The sequence below is a fragment of the Cupressus sempervirens genome, chromosome 4, assembly GCF_028749045.1.
Source record: "Cupressus sempervirens isolate cs-2001-9-10 chromosome 4, ASM2874904v1, whole genome shotgun sequence".
In the NCBI taxonomy this organism is placed as follows: domain Eukaryota; kingdom Viridiplantae; phylum Streptophyta; class Pinopsida; order Cupressales; family Cupressaceae; genus Cupressus; species Cupressus sempervirens.
In genome coordinates, this window is record NC_143121.1 from 298,321,410 (window position 1) to 298,336,305 (window position 14,896).

Below are 14,896 nucleotides of genomic sequence, written 5' to 3' on the forward strand. Positions count from 1 at the left end.
CTGGTGCTCCATCTTTTGATGGTTGATACCCTCAATCAACATTGATATCTGCATTCTTCGCATAAGACTTGGAGTCTTAGATTTACCACTGTCTAGCATACTGTCACTAAGACAAAGATAGCTCACTTCACCTGGTGTCTCCTCTTTCAAGGATTTCTCTTGGGTCCTCAGCTCTAGCAACTAGGAGTTCCTGATCCTAGATGCCCTATTTATAGCCAACCTGAAAGCTTTCTACATTTTTTTTGGTTTTGCAGAAGAGCTTAGAATTAATAGATCTATATTTTTGATTTCTTTAGGTCTTTTCATCCAAAAGCCTTCACTTGGCATATTGTGGTGTTGGATGATGCTCCTAGACTACCCTTTAGATATACCTAGATTTGGCATGCTTTCAGAATGGAGATATTGTTCATAATTTGGAAAGATCACAATATTGTTTTATTTTCTCATAACTTTCCCGATATTTATATTGATATGTACTCTAAAACATGTATATGTAACAATGTCTTTATGTAGATTCAAGTACAAATTGATGAAGTCACACCAAAAGTGGCTCACCTACAGGAGCAACTTGCCTACTGGGGAAATGCCCCTTTTATAGTTGCCCAAGTGCCTCTTAATGCTTTTTGTGGTGACCATACTCGTCATGGTTGCTAATGAGGCTGGAGCAGTTTTAGTAACCACTCACAGACCCATAGATTACAGCCTCATTGCTACTCTCCTATTGGTGGCTCTCATGGCCATTGCAACTTGGCCTCGCCTTCTTAGAGATTAGGCTCAAGTTTGTCCTTGGTCACTCCCCCTATTGCTACTAATGTAGGTTGGTTGTCTGCTCACTGTGACCCTAAGTAGGCTTTCCCCTAACTAGATTTAACCATTTCTCCTCCCAAGGCTGAGGAAGACAAAGAAAAGGATAAAGATGTTGCTACTGATGGTTGGGCTCCCCTTGAGCCAACCAATAACCCCAAGGATTTTTGGGGTTTTGATGACAAAGACCCTCCTTTGGCTGGCATTTCTCTTGCAGCCTAAAGTTTTTTCTGTTTATATATGTTTTTCTGATGAATAGTTGATCTCCGGGCTATTTGAACTCATGTGGTGATCTTGTATTCTTAACCCCTTTTTGTGAATATGTACTTTAAAATTTTTGATTAATGGAAAAGATCTACTCATCAAAAAATAATAAATATTTATTTATAAAGAGTCATTGTGTTTGAAATTGATTGTATCTTTTGAATGCTTATCCCAACGTTGTCCCATCATATCTAATACCTTTAAGGGAATTTAAAAAAAAAAAAAAATTCTATTTAAACCCAATCCCTCTTCCTCCACAAACACATTATTTCTAAAGCTCCACTGTTTTTTGTTTCTCACTGTCGAGTCTAAAGCTTGATCATTGATTTTCATATTTAACACCTTTTGACCTCTATTTATTTATTTTCTCTCTTAAAACCCCATTTTTGACTGAACAAATTGATTCTTTCTCAGCCTGCTTTAGGTACTCACCGTATATTTGCTCCATTCATTTTTCATGTGTTACAAATGGCATATTATCATGTAAATCCCTATCTTTTGTGCAATTCATGTTGTATACATTTAGGGAGTTTTACACCTAGTTATTATTGCACATAATTTCATTACTATGAGGAATGTGAAAAAGCTTAGAAAATCTACCCTGATTGTGAGTTCTTGCAAAATTGGGACAAAGATATATTTTAAGAACCTTTCATAGATTTCACATTGGAAGGAAGTGATGGAGGAATCATGAGGGTGCATAAAGTCATTATGGTATTTTAGAAACCCTCACTGTTAAAAAACCCTAATTTTTTTTTTCTCTATTAAATGTTTTATTTAAATGTGGCTTTTTTGCAGGCAAGGAAGTCCAACATTTTCAAGGTAATGCTGAAAGCACAAATGCTTGAGCTTATGAATGACAAAGTCAAAATATCGGATATGATAGTCAAAGAGTTAAAACCACTAAATGATTTTATGTATTTAGGAAAAGTAAATCAAGAAAGCTTGGAATGCCATGGAGTCATTGTTTACAGAGCTTCTATTAAATATGATTTACCTCTTTTGATGGCAATTTGTGAGAGATTTCTAGAAAGTAATGTAGCTAAAGATGTTCGTCGGGTTTTCAAGCTTGTTGTAGATTATAAGGTGAAGAATTTTTAGTAAGCTGTGTTGCCATTTATTTTTAGTGAAGGATTTGTTGAAAGAAATCATCCTATTCTAGTGATGGAAAATCTATGAGTAGCTTCAAACTTTGAATGCTTTGCTGCGTATCAAGAGAAGAATTTGAAAATGATTCCTTCGCTTATGGAGACTACCTTCTATCGAGCAGTAGGTACACTCCCAAATAGAAGTATCTATGTTTTTCCCTTTTCATTTTTAGGGTATCTTGTTTTAATTTATGAATTGTTTCTTGAAAAGAAAATAAACATGCTCTTTCTATTTTGGTGCTTAGAGTATTGTGGAGGCCTACAAAAAGAAGTTGAAGAGCCAAATGAAATGGTGTGGGTAAGTAGACAAATGAATATGAAGTATATTTATGGTTGGAGAGGGTGGGAGTTTAGAAGTTATTTAATTGTGGTTACTTATTTTTGTTGTGGTTTAATGTGATCACATAATACATATTCTCATTATATTCATCATTGTAAGAATTTTGTATAGCTCTAATACCATGCAAGAATTTTCCTAAAGAAATAATTCAATGCCAAGATCAAGAAGCTCTGTAGATAGCATAAGAGAGATAAATGATGATGAAATAAAATTGGATATTAGCTAATTGGATACCAAATAATTAGATTAATACATTAAAGTAGTGCCTTGTATATAAAGGCAACTGATATGACTGGGAGTCAGAAAAGCGATAAGCACAACAACTAAGAACGTGTCCACCAAGAGTGGATAATCCTCCATTGTGCAAGAATGTATGTTCAACAATGAGAAGATAAGAATGTAAAGGTGTATCTCATAAAGAGATGTAGTAGACAACATGTTCTCAATAAGAGTGCAAACTACTATGTTGTCTAGATGATAACCCATATGAATATGCAAACTCCTAGGTGTCTACATGAAAACTAATATATGCATTATCCTAAGTAAACTTAAGTAAAGTGTAAATAGTAAATACTTATTTACACCAACACCCCCTCCCTTAAGTGCAACTTAGGGAAATGTACTTAAGCTCACAAAGGCTACATGATAATGCAAGATGGGTCCCAACTACTAGGCCACGTTAGGTACTCATCTACAAAATGAAAAAGCAAGAGACCTACAATGCAATCTCTCATAAAGTGAAGAAAGAGGGAAAACACATGGGAAAAACCCTCCCCTTAAAAGGGAGACAAAAAATAAAGTAACATGCATCTATGGATGGAGTAATCAAGACCCCTCTATTATGACATACATCATATATATACAATAGAGAAGTATGAGAATGACAAAACCCCAAAAAAGGAAAATGTCCCCTCCATAAGAAAGAAAAAGTAGAAGAAGAAGAAAGGAGAAAAGGCAGTCCTCCCTCTCAATATAGAAAGCCCATTAGTGATAGCTGCTCCAAGATGAATGTAAAAGCTGATCCATGACTGCCAAATAATGTTCCTCCCATTAGGAAGAAATAATGTCATAGGTAAATATGAGATGCTTCCCCAATGTGTAGAAAGAATCCTGAAGATGAATAGTTTCTCTAAAAATTGTTCAACTATCCCTGTGTCGATACCAATGGTCACCCCTTCCAACACTGCTGAAAAGAACAAGTTTAGATCTAGCAAGCATGGATGTAGAACATATCCCAAAGACCCAACTGTGTCATCAAATTATAAAGAGATCTCCTACAACTGATGTACATAAGGATCCACAATCATATCAACCTTGTAAGGCTGATCATGTAGAGAATAAAAAAGAGGGTCAAAGTGTTCATTCACAAAAATTGAAGAAGGATCTTCTTCATCAAAGAGAAGGTATATATCATTAGTAATGTTTCCCAAATCTAATATGTAGGACTCCAAAAACAAACCTGAAATGTTTGTCAAGTATTCATCTCCTGATGCTAGAATTAGAAGGCAAGGTGTACCCAACTATACTAAATTACATGGACCTATCACTATAACAATATATGCATGTAGAATGTGTTGATGTTGTAACCTTGTTCTTCGTCTATTAGAAGGATCCCCCACAAGTGAGCTTGTTGAATCACTATCACTGTTGTCACTATCAATTTCCACAATGTATGAAGTATGGAGAGGATTAGAGGATAAGCTAGGTGAACTTTCCTCAAAGTGAACATTCCTCTCTATGAATATCTCATGAGTCTTAAGATCCATAAGTCTATATGCCTTAACACCTATAAGTCTATACCATGTAAGAATTTGGTATAGCTTTGATACCATGTAAGAATTTGGTATAGCTCTAGTACCATGTAAGAATTTATTTAAGGAAATAATTCAATGCCAAGATCAAGAAGTTTAGTAGATAGCACAAGAGAGAAAAATGATGATAAAATAAGAATGGATACCAGATTATTGGATATTAGATAATTGGATGAATACATCAAAGTAGTGCCTTGTATATTAAGGCAATTGATATGACTAGGAGCCATCAAAGAGATAAGCACAACAACTAAGCACATATCCACCAATAGTGGATTATCCTCCATTGTGGATGAATGTACATGCAACAATGAGAAGATAAGAATGAAAAGGTGTATCTCAACTATAAATTCAGCTACCTTAGCCCAAAGTCAACCATGAGGCAAATCTTTTTAGCAAATCAACACCCGGATGCCCTAATTTGTAGTTTAGGTATGGTAATTTGTAGATTTAATTTAATTAATTTGGATTTGTAGTTTTAATTCTTTGTAATTTTATTTTCAAATTATTTTTTTCCCCTTTGCGCAGCCAACAATGAATTTTTTTTGAAAAACTGGGTTGTTAGATTTTGATCCTATGCAGAGAAATATTCTATGTTATTATTATAGTGGGTTTTATCCATCATTTGGTGGGAATCTATAGAAAATCTAGCCAATCCAAAAAAATTGGCCTAACCACAAAAAACCCAGTGAAGGCCATACATTGATGGTCAAGCCCCAAACTTGACGAGCTTTGTTTACAATGCATCTAGCGAGTTTGCACTTTATACACTGCTAGACCCTTAATCCTAAATGATGTGGGATTAATTCATAAACTCTGGCAGCTTGCAAAAGGGCTTTTTTGAAACTAAAACTCACCTCCAATTGTCAGCTCTAGCTCCATGTAGACTTTTCAGACCACAAAATAGTTCACGGTGAGTTCATTTTCTTAGCCTGCGTTTAAAATTTTTTTGGCGTCGTTGTATAGTTCTTACAATGGACCGGCATCCTTTTTTCCTATAGAGACATGCACAAATAATCTCCAAGCCATGAAGACGAACAAGCGCATGCCACGTGGAACAAAGACAGATCAGATATCCTACACATGGTGGACTAACACCTCAGTTGCCGACACATCAACATCTTCATTTGACTATGCAGTCTAGTCAATGCCATGCCTACACACCAAACCTATGCACGTAGACTGCCATGTCACACTTTTGTACCATCTATACAATTGAAACATGTCCATCCATACCGTACAAATAGTCTAATCAGCTTGCCATGTCACCCTAGGGAACTTTTTTTGCTGACATCATCATTTCACTAAGTTCAATTTGACCATCATTCCTAGTCATTTTTCAACTACTCTAATAGTTGTTTGACTGTTAAACTTAAGCACACAATTTTTCTACCAAACCCCTCTCCATATTGCTTTTTGATTTGGAAGCCTAACTTTACAAGCCCATAACTTGGTCATCTAGACTCCGATTTAGGTGCAATGTTTTTTGAAATTGGGTAGAATTTCCTGAACTTTCCAATGGTAGTGTTCTTTTTTGGTTTTGGTGCAAGGATTTTTTAGAAATTGCATTTTTTGGTGACTATATCTGCTTAATCCTACATTTTGCAACTTCAAATTCTCCGTACGGCCTCGTTTGGTCACTTTTTTAGTTTTATTTTTTTTTGAAAGTGCATTATTTTTTGTATACTTTCTAGATCTGTACTCAGATTCTAGGGTTGTATGGAAAAAATTCTCACTTTCAAAATTAGGGCTTTTCTGCATTCTAAAGCTTTGATTACTTTTCAAAATTGTTGTACATCTGAGCTACAGTGCTTAGTGACAGATTTGGGCCTCAAAAGGTAGTTGTAAAAGAAAAATTAGAAATTCCACTTTGTTCATTTTGACAAGTGGCCATTATACATGCACTACTTATAAAGTGCCAAAAGCATCTTTTTTTGGGGGGTCTTTTGATTAAGTGAAAAGGGGGGTGTGTGTACTATGTTTTTGTGTCTCTCTTTTGTGCTCCTTTCATTTCTACATCACAGGTTCATTTAAATGTCCACCTCTAACTTCACACAATTATTCTACATGGAAAGATATTGCTTGGAGTAGATTAATGGAAAAAGGTTACAACCTTTATGTTGATGGTACAATTACCAAACCTACTGATGCTAAAGAACTCATTGAATGGAAAAAACTAGACCAATAGGCTTTAGGAATTATTAGGAGTTGTGTACATAGAGATCTCTTCTTTCAGATTGCCAGTTGTACTAAATCCAAATCAGCTTGGGATAAACTTGAATTATTGTATGGTAAGGTGGATGAAGAAAAGGGATTTTAGATTGAGGATGATCTACTTCTCTTAGATCCAAATAACTTTGACACAATTTAGGATTACATCAACAAAGCGAATGAGTATAGAGAACTTCTTAAAGATTGTGGAAATCTTATGAAGGATGAAAAGTTGATTCATCACATCCTGAAGAGGCTACCTTCGGAGTATGCTTCCTTTCTTTCAAGTTTTAATACTCATAGGTTGACCATGGGAACTACTTACCAGAAGCCTACGTTTGATGCATTTGTAGAGATGTTGATTGTTGAACAATCTCACTTGATGGATTTAGGACTTCTCATGACATCAAAGACCAAAGCCTTGATGCCTAGTGATGAGCACCAATCAAGTCAAGGAGGGAAAAGTTCTAGCAACAAGAAGAAGAATCAGTGGAAGCAGAAATCACAATTTGAGACACAACGATCCTCCTCATAGTAAGGAAATTCTTCTTCCAACAAGAAGGTAAGTAATGAAAAGAAGGACAAACTTTCTTGTGCATGCTGCAAAAAGCCAAATCATGATGAGCATCATTGCAAGACTAAACAAATTGATGAGTTGGAAAACCTACTCAAGAAGAACAAGATTCAAGTGCCAAGTACTTCCAAGGATTCAACTCCAACCTTTTCATAAGGTAAAGGGCAAGCACTTATGGAAAATAAAAGTTCTTCTTCAGAATGGATACTTGACTCAGGTGCCTCTTACCATATGGGTTCTTCAAAGGGAGACTTTTCTTCATTGAAGTAGTCAAAGGTACTAGACATCTTTGTGGGAGATGATACTAAAATGGAAGTTGAAGGGAAAGGACATGTGGAAATTAAAAATGGGGAATTCAAAGAAATTCTCTACATTCCAAACCTTAGCTCCAATCTTCTCTCAATTTACCAAATCACTCACCTTGGAGATGGTCATAAAGTTGAGTTCCTTCCAAATTCAGTGATGGTGCATATTCTTAGAGATGATTGATTGGTTTTTGTGGGGAAAGTCAGTGATGATAAGAGGCTTTATTCCTTCTCTCACTTTATGCCCAAATATCCTTCTCAAGCCTTGTTGACTCACTCTAATTCACACATCAACCTATGGCATGAGCATTTGGTCATCTTGCCTTTTGCTACCTTTAGCAGCTTTTCTTAAAACACGTGGTCAAAGGTCTACTTAACATCAACTTTTCTAAGGGTGAGTGCTCATCATGTTTAGTGGATATGCATCTAAAGGAGAAGTATTATAAAAGGGAGTCTTCTAGAGCTTGAGTTGTTCTTTAGCTAGTTCACATGGTTTTAGCAGGACCCTTTGCAGTGACTTCAATCAGCTAAGGCCGCAACATCCTTACTTTTGTTGATGACTTTTCAAGATTCACTTGGGTCTACTTCCTTCATCACAAGAGTTAAGTGGTTCATAAGCTTCAAGCCTTTAAGACTTGTGTTGAATAGAAATTAAGGAAAGCCATCAAGGATCTATGGGTGGACAATGAGAACATATACGTGGATAGAAGACTTAGAGACTTTTGCAAACTTGAGTGAATTGATCTTACAAAACCACTAGCATTCAATTTGCACAAGAAAGATGTTGTAGCACTGAGGATTAAGACTCTCAAATCCATGGAAATTTGTATGATAAAATCCAAGTCTCTTGATCCAACATTAGAAGTTGAAGCCATCAGTAGTGCTACTCACATACTTAATAGGTCTCCTCATAATGCCTTAGCTAGTAAGATTAGTTTTGAGGCATGGTGCGGTAGAAAACTAGTTATGAGTCACTTTAGAGTCTTTGGTTGTCCAACATGGGAAAACCTATCTTCCATGGGATGTGAGGCACCAGTGCCTAGGCCTTATACATTCATTGGATATGAAGACAATGTTAAGGCTTATAGACTTATGGATCTAGAGACACACGAGATTTTTGTAGAGAAGGATGTTCACCCAACTTATCCTCTAATACTCTCCACACTTCATACATAATGGGAAATGATAGTGACATCAACGATAGTACTTCAACAAATTTAGACACGTGGGGTTCTCTCGACAGTTGCAGTGAGAGGTCACATTATCAGTATAGTCCACATGCTTATATTGCTATAGTGAAAGGTCCAACACAGTAGGGTACATGTTGTCTTCTAGTTCCAGTTCCAGCTAATGACGACATGGTAGAAATTGTAGGTCTATTCATGGACTCACACACTGTAGATTTGGGAGATAGCCTTGATCATTTATAGCTTCTCATTGATGATGATCATCCTTGTACAATTGTTGTGAGGGCTCAATCTGACCCTCATGTCCATTCTCTACATGATCAATCTTTACAGGTTGGTGTGATTGTGGATCCTTATGAACAACACTTTTTGGAGGTCTCTTTATTAGTTGAGGAGATAGATGGTTGATTAGAACAAGTTCAATAGACATCCTTGCGAGATCTACATTCATTCTTTTCAGCATAGTTGGAAGGGGCAAACATCAATATCAGCACAGGGATACTTGACAAGGTTTTAGGACCACCATACATCTTTAGGATTTCACCTTTGCCATTGTTTCTTCTAAAGAGGAGGAACATCATTATGCACTCTTGGACTAGCTTCTTCCTTGGAGCAACATTCACTAGTTAGCATTCTTCATTTGGGTGGGGGGGACTACCTTGTCTCTCTTCCTCTTCTTTCTTATGGGGGGGGGACGTTTTCCTCTTATGAGGTTTTGTCTCTCTCCTTCTTCACTATTGTATATACTGGATGTATGTCATAATGGGGGGTCTTGATTACTCCATCCATCCATGCATCCCGTTTCATCTCCCTTTTTGGAGGATGTTTTTTCCCATGAGATTTTTCCTCTTTCTCTACTTTGTGAGAGATTGCATTTCATTATGTACATGGGTACCTAACATGGCCTAGTAGTCAGGACCCATCATGCATTGCATCCTAGTTTTTGTAAGCTTAAGGGCATTCCCCTAAGTTGCACTTAATGGGGGGGTGTTGGTGTAAATATGTATTTTCTATTCACACTTAATTTTACTTAGGTTAATACATTATTTTATTATTTTATTTTGTGAGACACTTAGGAGTTTTCATGCCTTTTTGAGTTGTCATGTTGACAACATTGAAGTATGCAACTCTAATTCAACACATGGTGTCTACAACACTGAAGTTTGCATCATTCATTGAGTTATCATGTAGACAACATAGTTATTTTCACTCCCTTTTTAGCACATGTTATCTAGAACATTGATTTGCATGCTACACCCTTGTAGGCTTATCCTCTCGTCATCGCACTTACTTCCATGCTTAATAGAGGATAACCCATATCTAGTGGACATGTGCCTGGTTGTATGACTTATCATGTAGCTGATTCTAAGGGATTCTAGATGCATCTCAGAGGCCTTTATATATAGGTACTCCTAGTGTACTCATAAGGCATATTGAATGAATATATGTCATTCTGATCATACTCTCTCTTTCTGGTCTATAGTTCTACTTGTGTTTGAGTTCTTAGTTCCTAGGTGAATTTTTTCCTAAGGCAAATTCTTACAAGAAGGAAAAAACTCCATAAGAGGAAAAGGTCCCTGCCATAAGAGAGAAGAAGTAGAGGAAGAAGAAAGGAGAGAAGGTAGTCCACCCCAAATGTAGAATGTCCATCAGTGATAGCTACTCCAAAATGAATGTAGAAGCTGATCCATGACTGCTAAATACTATTCCCCCCTTTAGGTAGAAACAATGTCATAGGTACATATGAGATGCTAACCCAATGTGTAGAAAGAACCCTAAAGATGAATGATGTCTTTGAAAATTGCTCAACTGTCCATGTGTTGATACTGATGGTCACCCTTCCAACACTGTTGAAAAGAACAAGTTCAGATATAGAAAGGATGGATGTAGAAAATATCCCAAAGAACCAATTGTCTCCTCAAATGATAAAGATACTTCCTTCAATTGTTGTACATAAGGATCCACAATCATATCAACCTTGTAAGGCTGATCATGTAGAGAATGGACAAGACAGTTAGAGTCTTCCCTCACAAAAACTAAAGAAAGATCTTCTTCATCAAAGATAAGATGTATATCATCAATAACATCTCCCAAATATGCTATGTACAACTCCACAAACAAACCTAAAATGTATGTCAAGTAGTCATCCCCTAATGTTGGAACTGGAAGATAAGGTGTACCCAATTGTACTGAATTACATGGACCTATCACTGTAGCAATGTATGCATGTGCAATATGTTGATGTTGTGACCTTTTTCTTGGTATATTAGAGGGGTGTCCCACAAGTGAGCCTATTGAATCACTATCAGTATCATCACTATTAGTGTCCACAATGTATGAAGTATGGAGAGGATTAGAGGAAAAGCTAGGTGAACTTTCCTCAAAGTGAGCATTCCTCTCTATGAATATCTCATGAGTCTTAGGTTCCATAAGTCTATATGTTGGTCTATAAGTCTATACCATGTAATAATTTGGTATAACTCTAGTACCATGTAAGAATTTGGTATAGCTCTGATACCATGTAAAAATTTAGTATAACTCTAATACCATGTAAGAATTCAGTATAACTTTGATACCAACACCACCCCTTAAGTGAAACTTAGGGAAATGTACTTAAGCTAACAAAGGCTAGATAATAATGTAAAATGGGTCCTAGGTAATAGACCATGTTAGGTACCCATGTACAAAATGCAAGTGCAAAAGACATGCAATGCAATCTCTCATAAAGTGGAGAAAGAGGGAAAATCACATGGGAAAAACACTCCCCCAAAAAAGAGGGAAGAAAAATAAAGTAAGATGCATGTACGGATGGAGTAATCAAGACCCCTCTATTATGATATACATCACTTATAAACAATAGAGAAGTATGAGAATGAAAAAACCTCATAAGAGGAAAAGGTCCCCCCCATAAGAGAGAAGAAGTAGAAGAAGAAGAAAGGAGACAAGGTAGTCGCCCCCCAATGTAGAATACCCATCAGTGATAGTTGCTCCAAGATGAATGCATAAGCTGATCCATTATTGTTGAATAATGTTCCTCTCTTTAGAAAGAAACAATGTCATAGGTACATATGAGATTCTTCCCCAATGTGTAGAAAGAATTCTGAAGATGAATGGTGTCTCTAAAAATTGCTCAACTGTCCCTATGTTGATACTGACGGTTGCCCCTTCCAACACTATTGAAAAGAACAAGTTCAAATCTAGTAAGGATGGATGTAGAACATATCCCAAAGAACCCTCTCCTCAAATGATAAAGAAACCTCTTGCAACTATTGTACATAAGGATCCACAATCATATCAACCTTGCAAGACTGATCATGTAGAGAATGGACAAAAGGGTCAAAGTGTTCCCTCGCAAAAACTGAAGAAGGATCTTCTTCATCAAAGAGAAGATGTATATCATCAATAATATCTCCCAAATCTACTATATAGGACTCCACAAAAAAACCTGAAATGTCTATCAAGTAGTCATCTTGTGATGCTAGAACTGGAAGACAAGGTGTACCGAACTGTACTGAATTACATAGACCTATCACTATAGAAATGCATGTATGTGGAATGTGCTGATGTTGTGACCTTGTTCTTCATCTATCAGAAGGATCCCCCATAAGTGAGCCTATTGAATCATTATTACTATTGTCACTATCAGTTTCCATAATGTATGAAATATGGAGAGGATTAGAGGATAAGCTAGGTGAGCTTTCCTCAAAATAAACTTTCCTCTATATGAATATCTCATGAGTCTTAGGATTCATAAGTCTATATGCCAGTCTATAAGTCTATATCATGTAAGAATTTGGAATAAATCTAATACCATGTAAGAATTTGGTATAGCTCTGATACCATGTAAGAATTTTTCTAAAGCAATAATTCAATGCCAAGATCAAAAAGCTTAGTAGATAGCACAAGAGAGACAAATAATGATCAAATGAGAATGGATATCAGATGATTGGATATTATATAATTGGATATCAGATAATTGGATGAATACATCAAAGTAGTGCCTTGTATCTAAAGGCAACTGATATGACTAGGAGTCAGCAAAGAGATAAGCACAAAAACTAAGCACATGTCCACCAAGAGTGAATTATCCTCCATTGTGCATGAATGTACATGCAACAATGAGAAGAGAAGAATGCAAAGGTGTATTTCATAAAGAGATGTAGTAGACAACATGTACTCAATTGAAGTGCAAATTACTGTGTTGTCTACATGACAACCCATATGAATATGCAAACTCCTAGGTGTCTACATGACAAATAATATGAATATGCATTATTCTAGATGTAAACTTAAGAAAAGTGTAAATGGTAAATACTTATTTACACCGACACTCCCCCTTAAGTGCAACTTATGGAAATGTACTTTAGCTCACAAAGGCTAGATAATAATGGAAGATGGGTCTCATCTACTAGGCCATGTTAGGTACCCATGTACAAAATGCAAGTGCAAAAGACATGCAATGCAATCTCTCATAAAGAAGAGAAAGAGGGAAAACCACAGGGGAAAAACCCTCCCCCCAAAAGAGAGAAGAAAAATAAAGTAAGATGTATGTATGTATGGAGTAATCAAGGCCCCTCTATTATGACATACATCATGTATATACAATAGATAAGTATGAGAAAGAAAAAACCCCATAAGAGGAAAAGGTCCCCCCCCCATAAGAGAGAAGAAGTAGAAGAAGAAGAAATGAGAGAAGGTAGTCCTCCCTACCAATGTAGAATGCCCATCAGTGATAGCTACTCCAAGATGAATGTAAAATTTGATCCGTGACTGCTAAATAATGTTCCTCCCTTTAAGAAGAAACAATGTCATAGGCACATATGAGATGCTTCCCCAATGTGTAGAGAGAATCCTGAAGATGAATGGTGTCTTTGAAAATTGCTCAATTATCCCTGTGTTGATACTGATGGTCACCCATTCCAACACTATTGAAAAGAATAAGTATAGATCTAGCAAGGATGGATGTAGAACATATCCCAAAGAACTAATTGTCTCCTCAAATGATAAAGAGACCTCCTCCAACTACTGTACATAAGGATCCACAATCATATCAACCTTGTAAGACTGATCATGTAGAGAATGGACAAGAGGGTCGAAGTGTTCCCTTGCAAAAACTGAAGAAATATCTTCTTCATCAAAGAGAAGATGTATATCATCAATAATGTCTCCCAAATCTACTATGTACCACTCCACAAACAAACTTGAAATGTCTGTCAAGTACTCATCCCCTGATGCTAGAATTGGAAGACAAGGTGTACCCAACTATAAAAAATTACATGGGCATATCACTGTAACAATGTATGCATGTGGAATGTGCTAATGTTGTGACCTTTTTCTTCATCTATCAAAAGGATCCCCCACAAGTGAGCTTGTTGAATCACTATCACTATTGTCACTATCAGTTTCCACAATGTATGAAGTATGGAGAGGATTAGAGGATAAGCTAGGTGAACTTTCCTCAAAGTGAACATTCCTCTCTATGAATATCTCATGAGTCTTGAGATCCATAAGTATATATGCCTTAAACCTATAATTCTATACCATGTAAGAATTTTCTATAGCTTTGATACCATGCAAGAATTTGGTATAGCTCTAATACCATGTAAGAATTTTCCTAAGGCAATAATTCAATGCCAAGATCAACAAGTTCAGTAGATAGCATAAGAGAGACGAATGATGATCAAATGAGAATGGATATTAGATGATCAAATAATTGGATGAATACATCAAAGTAGTGCCTTGTATATAAAGACAACTGATATGACTAGGAGTCAGCAAAGAGATAAGAACAACAACTAAGCACATGTCCACCAAGGGTGGATTATCCTCCATTGTGCATGAATGTACATGCAACAATGAGAAGATAAGAATGCAAAGGTGTATCTCATAAAGATATGTAGTAGACAACATGTTCTCAATTGGAATGAAAACTACTATATTGTCTACATGACACGAAAAGTCCTTTCTCTCAAGATATTATTCATACTCCCATTCCTCAGCAAGCTGATATGCCTCATCTTGAGAATTGTAATGGTAAGGGAGACCTTGTTCATCATGTTAAAACATTCCAAATCTTTTGTGGTGATTATGCTCATGATCATAGGATTTTAGTGAACTTGTTTGCTCAAACTTTTCATGACAGAGTATTACAATGGTTTTGTTCCTTGATGCCTTATTCTATTCATTCGTTTACTCAACTTGCTAATTCTTTTATTCAACAATTTCAAAACAACATAGGCTCGCAAGTGTCTT

At 36.3% G+C, this 14,896-nt stretch overlaps 1 pseudogene; it reads left to right on the forward strand.

Moving 5' to 3' along the window:
- Window positions 1-14,896, forward strand: part of LOC149561190 (uncharacterized) — a 186,729-nt pseudogene that overhangs the window by 154,647 nt on the left and 17,186 nt on the right.